The sequence below is a fragment of the Dreissena polymorpha genome, chromosome 9 (assembly GCF_020536995.1).
Source record: "Dreissena polymorpha isolate Duluth1 chromosome 9, UMN_Dpol_1.0, whole genome shotgun sequence".
NCBI classification, from domain to species: Eukaryota; Metazoa; Mollusca; class Bivalvia; order Myida; family Dreissenidae; genus Dreissena; species Dreissena polymorpha.
The window spans coordinates 49,601,756-49,608,257 of NC_068363.1; the positions used below are offsets into that span (position 1 = coordinate 49,601,756).

At 34.9% G+C, this 6,502-nt stretch overlaps 1 long non-coding RNA gene across 1 annotated transcript; it reads right to left on the minus strand.

Moving 5' to 3' along the window:
• Nucleotides 1-1,039: 1,039 nt before the first annotated feature.
• LOC127846504 (uncharacterized) lies at nucleotides 1,040-5,900 on the minus strand. The gene is made up of 4 exons (XR_008033533.1): nucleotides 5,694-5,900; nucleotides 2,296-2,892; nucleotides 1,915-2,260; nucleotides 1,040-1,776 (listed from the first exon to the last, which is right to left on the minus strand). It is a non-coding gene; the product is annotated as an uncharacterized LOC127846504 (long non-coding RNA).
• Between the last annotated feature and the right edge of the window lie 602 nt (nucleotides 5,901-6,502).

Sequence of the window (6,502 nt, forward strand, 5' to 3'; positions counted from 1 at the left end):
AATCTTATGCGTTTCGTTCGGGACACAGAAAGTAATGGCCGAACAGTTGTCATTGAAGTACGTCGTTGAGGAATGCAAATCTGAGGTAAGTGTGATTGACGCATTTGTCAACTGGCTTTTCGTAGAATAACCTAGCACTAAATTGCTTATATATTTTCTGGTGGTTCAGGTTTGCTCTCTCTTTCACAGGGATATATGGGATACATTTCTGCTAATTTTTTACCTAAACTTAATGTATATATTTATAATTGTGATTAAATTGAAATCCGTGTGTGAAATTAATTTCTTCTTATTTCAGGATCCGAAAGAGGCTGGCTCAGATGAAGAGGATGACTTGGATGAGGATGAAATTAATAAGAGTGTTGTATTGTGTTCTAAAGATTGAATAAATAAATGCTTCTTTGGATGTTTTATGTTATGTTTATCTGCATTTTTAACAAAAATGTTTGGGCTAGTAAAATCGGACTCAGGCTACTTCGAATTCGCATATTACTAGCCCCACTTGCTTGTAGATTTACATCTAAATTTCAATGACTGTACACATACCAAGTTTCAATGAAATCCGCCAAAGCACTTCAAGATATGGCTCCGGACACAAAAGTGCCTATAGTAAAAAGCATTTTTTCAAGATACAAAGGGCCATAACTCTATTTTTAACAGATGGTGTACAATGCCATTTGGTGTGCATCATCCTCTTATGCATATATATACTCATACCAAGTTTCAATGAAATCCGCCAAAGCACTTCCAAGATATGGCTCCGGACACAAAAGTGCCGGACAGACAGCTGGACGGACGGACAATGCCAAAACAATATCCCTCCGCCTCTGGCGGGGGATAATTATACACAAAACACAATTAACATTAATAAACGTTTACGGCCTGAATATAGATGAATCCAAATTTTATGAAACATTACATTCCGATAAAATAAATAACAAAGATAAAAACATTTTAGTTGGAGGTGATTTCAATTTTGTGTTTAACGCATAATTAGAGATAAAAATAATGGAAATCTTATAATTAACTTATACTCACTCCAAAAATAGGAACATTTTGAATAACATAGTTGAAAACTACAATTTGATGGCATAATACTTCGTGCACGGGCACAGCATGTTGAACACAATGAAAACAATACAAAATACTTTGCAAACAATGAAAAACTTACAAACGAAAACAAAACTATACAGAAACTTGTAGTTGATGGCAAAGACATTGTTTTATAATAATAAGCTAAAAATGGGGGTCACCAGTGAAAACGAAAAGTTCCGGCTTTACAATCAAGGCTACCCCCCTTTTCCAGAAACGCCATACTGAATTTGAGATTTTTATATGTGAGCATTAAGATGAGCTAAATGTTCAAAAATTATTATAAAAAGATAAAACAAGGGCTGTTTGTAAAACATGCATGCCCCCCATATGGGCTGTCCGTTGTAGTGGCAGCCATTGTGTGAATACGATTTTTGTCACTGTGACCTTGACCTTTGACCTAGTGAACTGAAAATCAATAGGGGTCATCTGCGGGTCACGATCAATGTACCTATGAAGTGTCATGATCCTACGCAAAAGCGTTCTTGAGTAATCATCCGAAAATCATTTTACTATTTCGGGTCACCATGACCTTGACCTTTGACCTTGTGACCTCAAAAGGGGTTATCTGCAAGTCATGATCAATCTACCTATGAAGTTTCATGATCCTAGGCGTATGCGTTCTTGAGTTATCATCCGAAAACCATTTTACTATTTCGGGTCACCGTGACCTTGACCTTTGACCTAGTGACCTCAAAATCAATAGGGGTCATCTGCGAGTCATGATCAATCTACCCATGAAGTTTCATGATCCTAGGTGTATGCGTTCTTGAGTTATCATCCAGAAACCATTTTACTATTTCGGGTCACCGTGACCTTGACCTAGTGACCTCAAAATCAATAGGGGTCATCTGCAAGTCATGATCAATCTACCCATGAAGTTTCATGATCCTAGGTGTATGCGTTCTTGAGTTATCATTCAAAAACCATTTAACTATTTCTGGTCACCGTGACCTTTGACCTAGTGACCTCAAAATCAATAGGGGTCATCTGCGAGTCATGATCAATGTACCTATGAAGTTTCATGATCCTAGACCCAAGCGTTCTTGAGTTATCGTCTGACAACCACCTGGTGGACGGACCGACCGACAGACTGACCGACAGACCGACATGAGCAAAGCAATATACCCCCTCTTCTTCGAAGGGGGGCATAAAAAAGAGGAAAAGCCTATAATAAACCCATAAACATATATACATACATACATCTCATATATCATGTGTGAGACGAAACCTACTCAGTGCAGTAAGATTTGCTAACCTTGTTTGAAATTGCATGTGAAATGCGTTCTTCTATGAATAAGACTTGAAAATGTTACAGGGAAATAAGAACATTAATAATTAAGTAACAAGGCACATATAATCATTCAATCAAACACGTTTAAAGGAAAATAGATTTATCAATGTATCAATGACTAGTGATACTAGTGATATTAAACATTAAACTTATTATGACAAACAAAACAAATACACGATTGTCATGGTAGTTCTTTGAAGAACTTTGACAGGTTGGAATAAGTGTCTCCAAAAGACGCTTGGCATTGGTGACCCTGGGCTGACCGTCAAAGTTATTTATTATAAAAATGTTCTTGAGACAATCGCGTTCAAAGATCAGTTTAAGATGCATATGGTCGAGTCCAGAGCCAGCTATAATATTTATGTTGTGGCAGCATTAAACACATGACTGTAAACAAGAACACTCAGTGACTGCAAGTTCCTAGCTTTTTTACGGGTTGAATTTGAGTCCATAATCTGTCTGGTTTCATTTTCCTCCTGCACAGGTAATCAGCATACAATGTATCACTGAAATGTTGAAGTTGATATTTGACTAGTACATGTAGTTATATTCAGACAGGTTCATAAGATCATCAATTACCGTAATTACTCTATGTTTTCGGGCACTTAAAAATAATTATTTGTATTCGTGTCCGAAAACTTAGATACGAAAATTATTCTCAAAATACAGGTATCCGAAAACTTAGAGTCAAAAATTGAAGTGTCCGAAAATAGCGTCCATTGTATCAACGACTACCGGTGATAGCACGCGCTTGTAAAATATCATTTAGAATAAATTACAGTTATGTTTGCATTATCTTTTAAATAATTTTAAATGCTTAAATTATTTGACAGAAAGTTACTACTAGGTTGTACTTTGGCCAACGAGTTCACAGAAGAGCATGTGATGTACCGATACTCGCTATTATGAACCTGTAATTAACGCAATAAAAAAGCAAACTATGAATTCTTTGTTTGTTCGTTTCCGAAAGTTGTTGTCTTACACCTATCATTAATCGTAAAACTTGCAATAGGGTGCATCACACTTTGAAGCTTTTATTATTTGTTACAGCTATTTTACTGAGAATCGGTAATACCATTGCGCTAGATAATTGAACTTGTTAATTGGCACTACCCCTGATAATTGTCATAACGCTTATGCTATCGGGCGAAACCAATGTTTAATACCGGTTTACAGGGTTATTTACCCAATAATGCAAATGTAATGGTCCGTTGCCCTCAGGCATGCACCTGCCACGTTTTATGATGTTAATCCGGTTGTAAAACCCCATAATCGAAGTGTCATTATATATCAAAAACAGGACCAACATTTGGTAAAACAGCGCTGTAATATATACTGTCCGAAAACTTAGAGATATTAATTATTGACAAAAACTCGAGTGTCCGAAAATTAAGAGTCACGAAAAATAATTATTTTTGCTAAAAAAAGAGGTGTCCGAAAACTTAGAGCAGAGCTCCAGATAAGGGTCGTATTTTCGTAATTACGAATTATTTTCAAGTCCGTTACGTATTTATTTTAAAATCTTGTCATACCATTAAGAATTTCAAAATCCAGGTACGAATATTATTTTTACATCGGATCGTATCGATTTTTATTAAGTTCTTTTTGCGTATTAAAGATCTTTGCGGTGCTTATATAGAATGGATATCAGGTTTGTATAACAAAGCGCATTTTTTCCAATAAAAGCGGCGTATACAGTCTATCTGGCAAAAAAATGGCGGCGCCCAGAGAACGTCCTAAAAAAATGCAAAGCGTCCAAAAACACGCTTTTAACATATTGTACGCAAAGTAAGCCGAAGTTAAATGTTAAGAAAGACATTATAGAAAAGATCTTATACGATGTTGTTTGTTCAGTTGCCGACACAGTCAGAAAAGCTAAACAAAAACGCAACACGACGGGTCCAAACTTAAACACAAAAAAAACATTGAACGAGTGGAAGGGACAAGTCCCGTGGCTAATCGTTGAAAAGATTGAAGGGGAGATCCGTTCTAATTGTGAAATATGTAAAAATTCATCTAAGGCATACAATCTAAGCACAGTTTGGGCATATGAAGGTATTTGAAAAATAACATTGTATAATACTGAAAAGACACTGTTGAACTCGCATAAATAAAGTTTCTAGTATGTTTATTTTGATTTTTTTTTGCATGAAAATAACCATTATTATTTATTTTTAGGTCTTTTAGAAAAAATAAGAATTATTTTCCAAAACTTAGTAGTAACGTTAAGAATAAAATTTCAGAGTTAAGAATTCTTTTTGAAAATCTGGTAGTAATTTAAAAATTTCACAAAACCTTATCTGGAGCTCTGCTTACAGTGTCCGAAAACATAAAGTAATTACGGTAGTTTCAGTCAACAAAATTATGCACAATTGCAAATTGTGTATGAATAATTTTAACTATTTGTATTTATTAAAATAGAAATATTTGGTCTTTTCTTATTAATTTGGCTTCAATAAGCCTTCTCAAAGTTGTTTCTATAAATTGACAACATTTTCTTCAAGTTCTTTAACAAAATAATTATATACATTTGTCAAATACACAAGCACTTGTATAGGAGTAAGAACTGATATTAGTGTTTCATGAGAAGTGTGAAATGATCCATTATGATATGCGTCATCGTTTTTATTTATTCAGACATTCACGACATAGCATGTCATTACTCAGTATTTTATATGATAAACCCCTTTTAACTGGATTAATAAGTAAGTGTAAACACCACATATCCAGTAGGGATAATACATGTATTTGGTATTAACAATTGGATGAAGAATGTATATATATAGATGATCACACAAAAGTATATCATTTTCAGAATAGTAATTTTTGTATTTTGGACATAATATACTTTTTTGTTGTTTGTTTGAGGAAAACATCAATACTCGGTCATAAAATTCAAATATGCTGTCTTTGATTTCCAGGCATTTACAACACAACTTTTTCGGCTAGATTGAACTTTACCGGTACGCAGTTGTTTACCACTATCAACAAAGCGGGGGTTTGGGGGCGGTAGCCCCCGATACTAAGGAAATATATAGGATAAATAGGATTATAAGGTGTTGCGTTAGTTGTTATATGTTAGGTGTTAAGGGTTAGGGTACGCTGTTTGATGTTAAGTGTTGCGTACCGGTAAAGTTCAATCATCCCACTTTTTCCTTACATGGCACGTTTTCTTTTCCAAAATGAAAGCAAATATGAGCCCGATTATGTGGTAAAAATCACTGACAGGGTGCACTTTTCCTACAAAATTTACTTTACTCCAATTATGAATAATGAAACTGTTATACTTGAAAAAAAATCTATGTACCTTCCTGTTCCGAGCTTTGTGTTGATAGCAAAACAAGGCTTTCTTGAAAAGTTGAAGACTCTTCTTTACGTGATGGGTTTTGCCGTACGATAACCCGTTCACATGGCTACAGTCATCACACAAACATAAATCCACTTTATCCCCTTTTACTTCTCACCGACAATATAAAATGTTGTAAGTGACACGGGTTCTAAACGTTATTCTTCACAGTGGTCAAAATTTTCAACCGTTTCACATCGTATTTCCAGGAATCGTTTTTTTTCATAAATATCAACACTGCCATGCATTAGTTGACGTTTATCATTAACTCCAGTCACATTAATATGAACAATAATAACACTTTTTTAATCGTTCTCTTTCAATATAGCAAATTGCTTTTTCTTTAAACGACCAATCTGGTACAATGTCGGCCATATTTGTTGTCTTTGTATTTAGCGGATCCTACATTTAGTATTTCTAGCGTATCTATAGAATATTCGTAGTTTTCTGCACATTGCCGGATAACGTTCGGATTGACGGATATGTACGAAGGAAGGAGCACGAAGTTCATTAGAGATCTAATACCTTTAAAAAATGTATCAGAACAAATTCTTCTTACTGTCTCCGTAGACACTCGTATATTTTCGGCCTAGACCGTCAAGTGAGGAACTTATTCTCGCATGAATATGCACACAATAATAAAAACTATGCCGTACCCAATGCTTAGGAATTTTACTTCAATAATATTTTTTACGCGTTTTATGACACTGTCATGTTATAAAGTGATGTTCTGTATTCACAATGCGGGTTATTGAGAACTTCTTTGCAGG